General features: G+C 49.8%; 1 protein-coding gene and 1 pseudogene across 1 annotated transcript in view; one reads left to right on the plus strand and one right to left on the minus strand.

The window, feature by feature from the left end:
* Nucleotides 1–13,110, plus strand: part of PREX1 (phosphatidylinositol-3,4,5-trisphosphate dependent Rac exchange factor 1) — a 197,820-nt gene that overhangs the window by 30,784 nt on the left and 153,926 nt on the right. The window lies entirely within an intron of this gene.
* Nucleotides 4,377–6,494, minus strand: LOC113609627 (ADP-ribosylation factor 1 pseudogene; annotated as a pseudogene).

Genomic DNA, 13,110 nt, shown 5'->3' on the forward strand with positions numbered 1-13,110 from the left:
GTTTGGTTTCTTTTGGGGGGCCGAGGTGGGGGGGGTGCCTCGACCCCAGCTTGGCCCCCTCCCAGGGCCCCAAGCAAAGTGTTCCCTCTGGCCATGAGGGGCTCTCTAGAAATGCCCTTCACTGTGATTGAACTTTGTTTTTTCCTGAAAAATTTTAATTTTAATTTTTTTAGGCATGTCTTACATGCAAATTTTTTCAGGCATGTCTTACGTACAATATTAAGTGTACAGCTTGATGAATTTTTACATGTAATTTATCTGTGTAACCTTCACCCACATCAGCTGGTAAATATTGCCAGCACCCCAGAGGGTGTTCCCTCCCAAGTCAGTATCCCTCAAAGTAACTACTGTTCTGATTTCAGTCATCACAGATTAGTTTTGCCTGCTTTTGAACTTTATGTAAAGTAGAATCATACAGTATATGCTCTTTTGTGCCTTTTAATTTTTTAAATATTATAAATATACACGTATACATAACTATATATGTATATATGTGTGTACCTAAAAATTATATATACGTATACTATATATTATTTTTATATGTATTGTATGTAATCATGTCCACGGTTCAAATTAAAAAGGCATAAGTAACGCAGATTAAAAAGTCAGCCTCCCAGAACTATGGAGACAGTGAAAAGATCAGTAGTTGCAAGGGGTTGGGGTGTGTGGAGGGGTGAAGAGGTGGAGCACAGAGGAGTTTTAGGGCAGTGGAACTGCTCTGTGTGGTGGCATAGTGATGGTTGCATGTCATTATGCATTTGTCCAAACCTGTAGAATGTACACAACATAATGTAAGCTATGGATTCTGGGTGATTCTTGGTAATGTATCAGCGCACGTTCATTGATTGTAACAAATGCACCACTCTGGTGGGGGACGCCGATAATGGGGGAGGCTGTGCGTGTGTGGGGCAGGGGGTACCTTCTGCTCCATTTTGCTGTGAACCCAAAGCTACTCTAAAAAAATAAGTCAAAAAGAAAAAGAGTCAGCCTCCCAGGTCCCGCCCCAAAGCTAGCCGCTGACCTTGGGCCCTTCAGATGGGACACACCCCTTTTGTTACATGAAAGTGATGGCTTGTTGTACTCACATTTCTGCACTTGGCTTTGTCCGCCTTTCCACCCTGTATCCTGGAGCTTGTTCTATAATAGCACATAGAATTCCACTGGATGGATGCATGGTGGCTTTTTTTTTTTTTTTTTTGCGGTACGTGGGCCTCTCACTGTTGCGGCCTCTCCCGTTGCGGAGCACAGGCTCCGCAGGCTCAGCGGCCATGGCTCACGGGCCCAGCCGCTCCGCGGCATGTGGGATCTTCCCGGACCAGGGCATGAACCTGTGTCCCCTGCATCGGCAGGCGGACTCTCAACCACTGCACCACCAGGGAAGCCCTATGGTGGCTTTTTTTAAGCTGGTCTCCTCTTGATAGACACTGAGGTTGTTCCCATCTTTCGCCATTACAAACGATGGTATGACAGATGCAGACTGCTTCACACCTGTAAGTTCATTCATTTCTGGGAAGGGAACTTTTGGGTTAAAGGGTATACACATCTGTTTTAGTATTTATTTATTTAATTTTCCCTTCCAGTTTTTTTGAGATGTAATTGAGCTACAGCACTGTGTGTCAGCATAATGATCTGACTTACGCCCATCATGAAATGATCACCACAGTAAGATTAGTGAACGCCCATCATCTCCGGCAGATACAAAACAAAAGAAACAGAAAAAAGTGTTTTTCCTTGTGGTGAGAGCTCAGGATTTACTGTCTTAACACCTTTTATGAATAACATACAGTGGTGCTAATTGTATTCGTCATGTCGTGTATTACATTCCTAGTATTTGTATATCTTATAAGTGGAAGTTAGTACCTTTTGACCAAATTTTCTTATGCCCTGCCTCTGGTAACTACGAATCTGATCTCTTTTTCTGTGAGTTTGTTTTCTGAAGTATAATTGACCTGCAACACTATGTTAGCTCCTGGTGCATATCGTAGTGATTTAGTATTTCTATACATTACCAAGTGATCACCCCAAAGGGTCTGTCCATGTGTAATTTATCGCTCATCTTTAATTACATGACAGATATGAATGCAAAATCTCCTTGTAGAAAATTACAGACCAGGGAACCTTTTCCTTCCTATCCCTGGTTCCCCCACCTCCAGTGTCTCTTGTTACTAGTCTACTGTGCAGTGTTCCAGATCTTTCCCTGTGTGTTTGTGTCATTGACATACATAAACATGAACCTGTGGAAAAGACAGGGTGTGTTTTTAAGCGTGTGCATTTGTTTAAGTAAAAGGCCTCAAACCGAGGCCATGTTTAAAGCTGTAGGCTCCGGAGCCAGCCTCCTGGTTTAAATTCTAGCTCCGTCCCTTTACCTGCTCCCTGAGGGTAATCTCTTGTGACCACCCAGTATTCCGCAGCCTTGTTCACTGTCTAGGGGATCTTTTTATGTTGTTTTGCACACTTCCAGCTCATTCCTTCTAACTTCTGCCTACTCTTCCACGGGACGATTATACTGGAGTTTATACATCCGTTCCCCTCTTAATAGGTATCTAGGTGATTCTTTTTCTTTTATATTAGGAATTCTCAACCTTGACATAATTGATAGTTTGGGCTGTGTAATTGCTTGGTGTGGGGGGCTCTCCTGTGCACTGTAGGGTGTTTAGCAGCATCCCCGGCCTCTACCCACTAGATGCCAGTAGCAACCCCCCTCCCCCCCAGTTGTGACAACTGAAAATGTCTCCAGACATTGCCAAGTGTAGTGCTGAGAAGTGCTACAGGGAGCATCGTTCTTCAAGCCTCCCTGTATGCATGGGCAATGGCATCATTATTGTATTGCTATCTCACAGATAAGGAAATGGAGGCCCAGAGAGGTCGAGTCATTTGCTTAAGGTCACACAGCAAATACATGGCAGAACCAGGATTTGAGTTCATGCTTCTTCCCATTTTGAGGGCACCCACCAAGTGCCAGGCATGGTTCTAGGCTGAGGTGGGTGTTTAATGGGTGCTAGCACCGACCCAAGCCCCTGCCCTCATAGAGCTAGCATTCTTGCGGGAACGGCAGACAGTAAGCTAGTCATCTTAATAGATACCTGACTCATCTGGTGGTGGTTGATGGGTGAGGGTGAGGAGATAGAGAGTCACAGTAACAATGCCACCTGACATTTAATGATATTTTACAGTAATAAATGATGTTTAGTGAGGGTTTAAATACATCAGTTACCGTTCTAAAGAGTTTCGCAGGATTGACTCATTGAATCCCCACCAAAAACCCCTATGACATACCATTAGTCTTATTCTCATATTGCAGATAGGGAAACTGAGGCACAGAGGTATTGAAGTCCTTTGCCAGGAAGTGGCAGGGCCGGTACAAGGACCTGGACTGCTAGAACTCTTACCCATTGTGCAGGCCGCCCTCATGCCTACTCTAGGACCTACTTCCTGGGTGGTCGTGAGGGTCACCTGCTCTAAGATTGTGACTCAGTGTGGTTTGCATGGAGATAAGGACAGAAACTGAGGGTAAACGTTTAAAGTTTTATAGCAATTTCACAGAGTAATTTTATGCCAGTTTAGTCCAGGACTAGAAAAATTAGGCATGTAGTCTGCCTTTTTACTTTGTTTTTCTAGTAATTCACTTTTATTGCAATTTTCGAAAGTATTAGTCTCAAACGGATTAGAAATTAAAGACAAAAATAGTTCTTCCCAACAGATAGTTGGAGGAATGCTGTGTTAGGATGGGGAAAGTGCTAAGAGCAGGCCCTGGCCCATGGTATGACCTCCATAAATGTGAGCTTTATTATTAATCTGTTGTTCTGACATTTGATTCTCTCCATATAAGCTCCTTACCCCTGGGAGCTAGAATGAGCTGAGGGATCTTCTTCCCATTTAATGGATGAAAAAATTGAGGCCCAGGCAGGTTAGGTGTTTAGGATTGGCTGGCAAAGTCTAGGTGCTTGGGGATCTTTTCTTTGCTGACCCTGCCTGGGCCATGATTTTCATGCCCCTCTCCAACCCAGGCAGCTGGATAGGCCCTGACCTGCAGGCTTCCCCGTGGACGTGCGGTTGGCCAACAGCCTGGAGCCCTGGTTAAGCAGGTCCTAGAGAGAGACTGGGCTTCCCTGGGGACTGTAGGCGGCTGGGGCCCCTCATCAGCCCCTCTCTTTGTCTCCGTGGCCATGACAACCTGGCTGGATGCTTGGCACATCCAAACCCAGCCCCCAGCCTGACCAGCCGGCTTCCTCCCTGGCTGAGGCTGCCCTGGCAGGCTGCTGCCTGGCTGGGGAAGCTGCCCCCCAGCCCCCATTCCCCTCTCTCCCACTGATGGGGGCTCCTGGGCAGGCCTGGTGCTGCCATTTCTTTTTTGTTTGTTTTGTTTTTTGTTTTGATTACTAATTGTGTATTGAAAGCAGTAAGAGGTTCCACGACACCAAATAAACCAGTTCTGAGGTTTTCCCCAAGATAAAGTTTAACAGCTCCAGCTTCTTCAGTGTTATCAAAATACAAAAGAAAAAAGTAGAGGTTATCATTTTTTGATGGCAGATCTGACCCTTGCAGGCTGAGGGAGTGAAAGCACATGTAGACAGGGGCTCCGAGGTGCTGGGGCTCAAGGATGACCAGCCGCGCTCCTGCTGGTGAGACCCCAGAGAGCCCGGAGCAGGCAAGCAAGGGGACTGCAGGGCTCCCGCTCAAACAAGAGTGTTCCAGCCAGAGTGCCCGTGCTGACCCGAGAAAAGGCTGGGCTTCCTCCAAGGGGTCTGAGAGCGGTGGCTGCAGCCTCCAGCCCATCTCCTGGGCAGCCACGTAAGCACAGATACAAGCACAAACGCTATGGAGTGTGGGATGACCCAAGACAGAGCAAATCACAGGGACCCCCCTATTGTGACTATGCAGAATGGATCATAGCTGGTTCTGCCCCGTTTCATGTTCCCAACGGGAAACAGACCACTGGTGGACTGGACTCAGGCCATTACTGCAGAACCTACACTAGGCACATTTCTCCCTTCTGTGTGTCCAAGTGTTCTCCTTATCTTGTATTTGTAACTATTTTAAAAAATGCACTGCGTTTGGGTTAAAAACCAACCACCAAAATGGATCTCAACACAGATGTAAGGCCCAGAAGAGGAACATCAGGCTTTTCTGACACAGCGACTCCTGGATGACCCGTGTGCCTAAAATCCCTTCTCAGTACTAAACAATGGGTTGGTTTTCTTTTTATAATTAAAAAAAGCTGAGTAATATTGCATAGGAGTACCAGAAACTGCCTCATTGGAAACAAAAACTATTTACGTTAAATAAAAACCCAGGTGCAGGCGGCGTCTGCACACTTACAGCACAGTGAAGCACACCGTGACCGACCATGGAGACGGCTTCTGGCCCTCACACCCCAGGGGCACGTTTGCCACATGAGAGTAAAGTGAGGGTAGAAGGAGGGAGTGAGAGGGGAGGAGAGAGGAGTACAGCTCACTTCTGGTTCTGGAGCTGATTGGACAGCCAGTCCAGTCCCTCATAGAGCCCGTCCCCGCTGGTAGCACAGGTGGCCTGAATGTACCAGTTCCTGTGGCACAGAGAGTGCAGACCCAGCTTGTCCGCGATCTCAGCTGCATTCATGGCATTGGGGAGGTCCTGTTTGTTAGCAGACACGAGCGGAACGGCGTCCCTGAGCTCGTCTTCTGCCAGCATCCTCATGAGCTCCTCTCGGGCCTCATTCACACGCTCTCTGTCATTGCTGTCAACCACGAAGTCACATGAGACCTTGTGTGTTCTGGAAGTAGTGGCGCCACGGAGGCTGGATCTTGTCCTGGCCGCTCACGTCCCACACAGTGAAGCTGATGGTCTTGTATTCCACGGTTTCCACGTTGAAGCCTATAGTGGGAATGGTGGTCACGATTTCACCCAGCTTCAGTTTGTACAGGATGGTGGTCTTTCCCGCAGCATCTAGGTCCACCATGAGAATGTGCATTTCTTTTTTGCCAAAAAGGCCCTTGAAGAGGTTTGCAGAGATATGCCCCAGGTTGTAGACCCGTGGGAGCAGCACGGGCCAGAGAAACCCTGGGCGGCCGCGGCGCTGGCGCTGCCATTTCATGTGGGAAGGACCCCCAAACTCAGGCCTCTGGGGGGTCCTCCCTCTGCATCCGGGCCTCTTTGCTGCTGGCTTTGAGCACACTTGTGTTCATTCTCCCCATTTGCTTTCTGTCCCCAGCCCTGCCTCCAGCTTCCTACTGAGCTCTCTGTCAACCTGGGTCTGTCCCTTCCCTTCCCTTCCCTCTGCTTTTCCTCCTCGGTCATATTCTCTGTTTCTCTGTGTCTCTCCCTCTCTCTGTCTGGCTTCTAATGCATCATCATTTGCAGATTGGTCCCTGCATCTGAGACTGGGGCTGCCTCAGAGACCCCCAGTGCAGGGCACCCTTGGGGACCCTTCCGTGCTCAGAGAAAGGACTGCACTTTCTAGGTGCTTGTTTGCAGAAAAGCTGCAGCTCCAGCCACCACCAGCCCAGTGAGATCCTGCTGCCCCAAATGGGGTAAGGATGGTCTTCCCATCTTGCGAGGGAGGAGTTTCTGTTGTCCCATGGAGGGGTCTTCCAGGTGAGGGAGGGGTGGTCCTCCCACCCTGTGAACAGGAGGCTCCTCTTGTCTCGTGGGGTTTCCTCCTGCTGAGGGAGGTGGCCCTCTAACCCGGTGAGGTAGTCTTCCTGCCTGGTGAGTAAGGCATCCTCCCCTGATGGGATGGTCCTCCTGGTCAGACCCTCTTAGGAGGAGGTGGGCTGCTGAGCCCCCTTGCTCTGACATTTGAGCCAGCCGTGTGAAGGGCTTGGACTCAGAAAACCCAGAATGTTTTCTTCCCATGCACCTGGGAGAGGGCCATTTCCCACTGTGGGTCGTTAAAGTCATCATTTATTAATGGCCACAGCTGTCCCTATAGATATGAATAAATAGTGTTCCACTACAATGCCCTAGTCTTGTAGGATCCTTGAAGACCTTAGAGGGATCTAGATAAGAGCCATCTCAGTCTGGCCTTTGACTGGAGCCCAGAGAGAGGAAATGATTTGCCTGTGTGAAGTTGCAAACCCAGATGCCCATGGGTTGACAGGTAGAGTAGCCAGGTGTAGGAAAAATGACGTCACCTCACCATCTGTCTTTTTGTTTCTCTTGTTTCAGCATCAGCCTGGATATCTTTAATCTCCATGTGCCTTGGTTTTTTCATGTATAAAACAGAGATAAGAATATTTGTCTCGTAGATGTTTCTTTAATTTTTTTTTAAATTGAGATACAATTCATACACTGCAAAATTTACCGTTAACAATGTCCATACCACTGGCTTTTATATAGTCACAAGGTTGTGCACCATCACTGCTTTCTAATTCCAGAACATTCCATCACCCCAAGAAGAAACCCCAAACCCATTAGTAGACCCCCTCCATTCTTTCCCTCCCCCATCCCTGGCAACCACCAATCTATTTTCTGTCTCTACAGATTTGGAATTATACAATGTGTGGCTTCTTTCGCTTAGCATGACTTTTTCAAGGTTCATCCATGTGTCAGAATTTCATTCCTTTTTATGGCTGAATATTAGTCCATTATCTGGATATGTCACCTTTTCTTATCCATTCATTAGTGGATGGACATTTGGGTTGTTTCCACTGTCTGGCTGTTATGAATAATGCTGCTATGAACATTCGTGTACAAGTTTTTGTACAGACATAGGTTTTCACTTTTCTTGAGTATATATACCTAGGAGTGGCCTCATGGCTTTCTTGGGAAGATTAAATGAGCCCTTAAGAGTACAACTCTTGGGACTTCCCTGCTGGTGCAGTGGTTAGGAATCTGCCTGCCAATGCAGGGGACATGGGTTCAAGCCCCGGTGCAGGAAGATCCCACATGCCGCGGAGCAGCTAACCCCTGTGCCACAATTACTGAGCCTGTGCTCTGGAGCCCGTGAGCTACAACTACTGAGCCCATGTGCCACAACTACTGAAGCCTGCACGCCAAGAGCCCGTGCTCTGCAGCAAGAGAAGCCACCGCAATGAGAAGCCCGTGCACCGCAACGAAGAGTAGCCCCCGCTCGCCGCAACTAGAGAAAGCCCACGTGCAGCAATGAAGACCCAACGCAGCCCAAAATAAATAAATAAATAAATAAATTTATAAAAAAAGGAAAAAAAAAAAGTACAACCCTTAGGACAGGTCCCGGCAATAGCAAGTACTATATGTGTGCTAGCTCTTACTATTACAAAACAGTACCTCAAGCCTTTGGCCTTGATGTTGGAGAGACAGCGATGCCATTTAACACTTACCGAGTGCTTACTGGGTTCCAGGCACCTGTCCTATTGGGTGGCTGCCCTTTTACAGGTGAGGAAACTGAGGCACAGAAGCAGTAATTGGCCCACGATCACACAGTGAGGGCATGGCAGGGCTCAGATAGCAGTGAGCCTGGCGGGTGAGCTCCAGAGCCCTGACCCCATGCCTTCTGGAGGACCGGAGGTCCCGTGTCCCATGTCCCGTGTAAAGGGGCAGCTGAGCAGCAGTTCCCGTGTGGGAACACAAACCCAGTGTTGCCAGATCTCCTGACTTTTTAAAGATGTTTTCCAACAGCCGGAAACATGGAGTCTTGTGTATGAAATCACTCAATTTTTAAAAGTTGGCAACTCAGTCATATTTTTAACAGACACTGTGTTGGCCAAACAAAACACGTTTGTGGGCCAAGCCCGTGGGTTGCCAGTTTGCACACTCTGCCCTTGGGGCGACTTGTTGGGTGGGGAGGGGTGTCGCTGGGCCCCCGACCTTGACTGCGGGCATTTCTGGACCTTCCCTGGAGGTTTCGGGCTCATGTCTGTGCCAGTCGTGTTTCAATCTGGCCCCTCACTGGCATGGTGGGCTTGGTGAGGGCCCCAGTGGCATCTGGTCATTTGGGATCCCTGCCTCTTCCCCCCAGGGTCATGAAACCATGGCTCGCTCATAACGGGTGCTCGCTGTACAGCCCCTGCCTTTGACTTTAGGAGTTAACTACCTTTCTACAGCTGGAAGCCCCCTGGCGCATCAGGGCCTGGGATCTAGAGTCAATCTCTGGTTCCATCCCCAGCCCTGCCCCGTCCCAGCTGTGACCTTGGGCAAGTTGTTTAACCTCTTGGTGCCTCTGTTCTCTAATCTGTACATCCACAAAATGGGGCTAATCCATTATTTCGGGAATTAATACGTAGCTGGTGCTCAGGGTGCATGTGGAGCCCGGCTGGCTGCAGCAGCATAAAGTAGTGACGTGGGTGCAGGCTTGGGAGCCGGACTCCCTGGGTTCGAATTCCAGCTCTTCCACTCACCAGCAGCGTAATCTCGGGGCCAGTGACTCTGCCTCCGTGTTTCAGTTTCCTCATCTGTCAAATAGGGGTAATAATAATACCTACGTTATGGGGTTGATGTAGCACGTAGGACAGTGCCCGGCACATGGCAGGAACCCAGTAACATCAGCCATCGTTAATATTACACACACACACACAAGCGCAGACAGACGTGCAGACAGATGCAGGAACCACCAAGGCTCTGCCATCTGGCAGAAACAGCGCGAAGGTGACTATTTCCGCGTGCGTTTCTCTGTGTGTTTACTGCAGGGAGTGATGTGAGCGTGTGATGTGCAAGCGTGAATCTGCATGTGGGCCTGAGCTCGTTAGCAGGGGTGCTATATTCTGCATAGGCATCGCCACGCATTAGTAGAGTGTGTACATTATGCGTGCATGTGCTCGCTCTATTTCCTTTTCCTCCAGAAATAAACACATGCTGGGGTTCTTGGGCAGTGAACCCAGCCACCTGAGCAGCCAGTGATGTTTGAGCTGATTGGGGAGGGCAGGTGGCCACAGGTGGTCGGTGGATGGAGGAGTTGTTTGCTGCTCCTGAGGTCGGGATGTGGCAGGGAAAGTGTTGGGGGCGCTGAGGGCTGGGCTGTGGGCCGTGGGTATGACCCTGCTGGCTGTGGCCTTGGGGGAAGGCTCTGCGATTTGACTTTGACCCTTTGGGCAGTCAGCGCAGGTTTGGCAGGCCTAGCGGACTCTGAGTCTTTCTCTGCTTCTCCTCACCTTCCCTTTCTTCTCTGCGGCATATTGCAGGCACTAATTTAGGCAAAAGCCCCTTGGAGGCTAAGAAAAGCTGAAGCACACAGAAGTAACAGAGCAGAATTTAGCTATCTGGAGAGGCAGCCCGGGCTACTGAATTTAGCCTCTGTTTCTCCCCCACCCCGTGTTCTTTTTTCCCTGTTAAACTTCTCAGATTACCTTGCTGCCCACTGCCCTCCTACTCCCATTGAGCCTGGGGGCTGTGGAGGCCTTTGTTCACCTCTTTTCTCTTTCATTCCTGGAAAACTTTCTGGGGAGGCCAGTGGGACTTCAGGCTGCTTTTGAAGAGGTGAAGGGGTGAGATTTTGGGTCATTTTCCTGTGCTGGTCTAAGGATGGATTCAGTTACTTTTTCTTACTATTAGCTGATACATATCAAGCACTTCGGGTGTATCAAGCTGCGTCCTGGGCATTCGACGCCCGTGAGCTCGCTTAGTCCTTCTGACACCTTAATGGAGGTAATTCTTATGGTTCCATTTTACAGATGAGGGAACTGAGGCACAGAGAGGTTATGTCACTTGCCCAGGGCCCCACAGGGAGGAGAGGCTGAACCAGGATGTGACCCAGCAGTGAGGTTCTAGGGCTCTGGCTCCTCAACACAGCACTGTGCTTCCTTTGTTGACGGGTTAATTCAGTATATTTTTTGAGCCCCTACTATGTGTGTGGCCCATTTTTCTCCTTCTTTCCTCCCTTTCACTTCATTCTTTTTCTCCTTCTTCCCTCCCTCCTGTTCATCCATCCATCCACCTATCCATCCATCCACCCATCCATCCATATCCATCCTCCCTCCCATCCATCCATCCACCCATCCATCACTCCACCCACCCATCCACCCACCCATCCATCCATCCATATATATCTATCCACCCATCCATCCATCTCCATCCATCTGTCCATATCCACCCATCCACCCATCCATCCATCCATATATCCATGTCCATCCTCCCTCCTATCCGTCCATCCACCCATCCATCCATCCATCCATCCATGTCCATCCTCCCTCCTATCCGTCCATCCACCCATCCATTCATCCATCCATCCATGTCCATCCATCCATCCCCCTATCCATCCCCCTATCCATCCATCCACCCACCCATCCATCTACTCATCCATCCACCCATCCATCCTTCCATCCATCCATCCATCCATTAGTGTTTCCTCAGACTTACTGCAATATCAGTCTTATGATTTTTGTCATATTCATATACCGGCTACAACATGATTTATGTAATATTTTTACTTAATCTGACCCTCCTTCCTTTTTTAAAACTTCAGTCTCCTCTTTTTTTTTAAAATAGTTTTTAAATATATTTATTTATTTGGCTGTGCCAGGTCTTAGTTGCAGCATGCGGGATCTTTGATCTTTGTTGCGGCATGTGGGATCCCCAGTTGTGGCACGCAGGATCTTTTAGTTGTGTCATGCGGCTTCTTCGTTGTGGCATGCGAACTCTTAGTTGCGGCATGTGGGATCTAGTTCCCTGACCAGGGATCAAACTCGGGCCCCCCACATTGGGAGCATGGAGCCCCTGCCACTGGACCACCAGGGAAGTCCCTAAAACTTCAGTCTGCTCTTAAGCAAGAGCGTTCATGACTCATGGATTTGATAGGATAGCCATAGTTATTAAGATCAAGATAAAAGTGTTCTTGAGTGCCGCCCCTAGGTCGCCTCTCCCCAGCCTCGCTGGGCCCACCCGGAGAATCCTGTCACACGGTGAGACAGAGATCGCAGCTCGACGCCAGGCCCAGGGTGGCTGGGTGTCTTTCTGACCAGAACTTCCCAGCTGGAGGACAGTGGGGAGGGTGCCATGCTGTGGTAAAGAACTCTGGGAGGCCACCAGAGATCGCCTCTGGCTGGAGCGTTAGGGAGAGGTGCCATTTGAGCTGGAACCCAACATAAGAGTTTAGATTTTGATTCTTTAAATATTTTTCTAGTTCCTGGTATGGGTGTGTGCTGGGCATACGGGGTTAACGGGAGCGTTATTCCTGACCTTGTCGGTCTCACAGCTGGGGTGCTTCGGTGGGTGGGAGACAGACAGAACCTGAAAGAATGAGTCACAGATCACTTCAGACTGTGTCAGGGCTGTGAAAACTGTAATGCAGGGGGTGGGGTTGATAGCGTCAGGGGTGGGTGTGGATGGCCTGTGTTAGGAGGGCAGGCAGGGAGGCCCAGCAAGGAGGTGGCATTGTCACTGAGCCTTGGGAGGGAGCAGCCGCGTAGAGTACCTAGAGTTGTTTGGGCAGAAGGAATAGCAAGTGCAAAGGCCCTGGGGTGCGAGGTGGGCGTGAGGAGCGGTGTGAGTGGGCAGGTGTCTGGGGCCAGATCTTTCCTGGCGAGGTAAGGAATTGGGATTTGTTTCCAGGTGCTTGGGAAGCCGGCCTTTGGCGGGGTGAGAGCAGGGGAGGAACGTGAGTGGGTTGTGTTTTTACAGGATCCCTCAGTTGCTGTGTGGGCTGGAGCAGGAGAGGCAGCAGGCTGACCAGGGAAGAGGCAGTGCCGTAGTCCAGGTGGGAGATGGTGGTGGCCCTGACCAGGGAGGTGGCAGACAGGGGACAGGCGTTTAGAAGGTGGCGCCGACAGGATTTGCTGGTGGTTGGATGTGCAGGGAGACCCAGGAGACTAGGGTGAGGCAAGGGAGATGTGCTTTTAGGGGCTGACTCCACCTTGCAGGGCCCTGAGGGTGAGCCCCTCCTCACCCACCTCCCTCTCCTCCATAGCTGCCCCGAAGATGGCTCCAGGGTTTGTCTGAGCGTCTAAGTTGGAGGCTTCAGGAGGGAGAGAGATCTTCCAGCCAGAGCTCTGTGAGGGAGGAGTCACAGAGCATTTGTGGTTCCCACGCGGCCCGGGGACCCCCTTCTCTGAGCTCTGCACAGGAGGGTCTCTGCAGGGCTTCCTCCTTCCATTCATCTGTGGCTCTTTTTTCTCTCATGGACAAGGGTTGTCTTCCTATGACCGATCCGTGCATGAGAGAGGCTGAGTCTGAGACAGCCCCAAATGGACCGTGAGGCCGCAGAGATGCTCGTGCATGCAT

Source organism: Aethalodelphis obliquidens, unplaced genomic scaffold, assembly GCF_003676395.1.
Source record: "Aethalodelphis obliquidens isolate GAN/ISIS:26980383/991018 unplaced genomic scaffold, ASM367639v1 scaffold57, whole genome shotgun sequence".
Classification (NCBI taxonomy): Eukaryota; Metazoa; Chordata; class Mammalia; order Artiodactyla; family Delphinidae; genus Aethalodelphis; species Aethalodelphis obliquidens.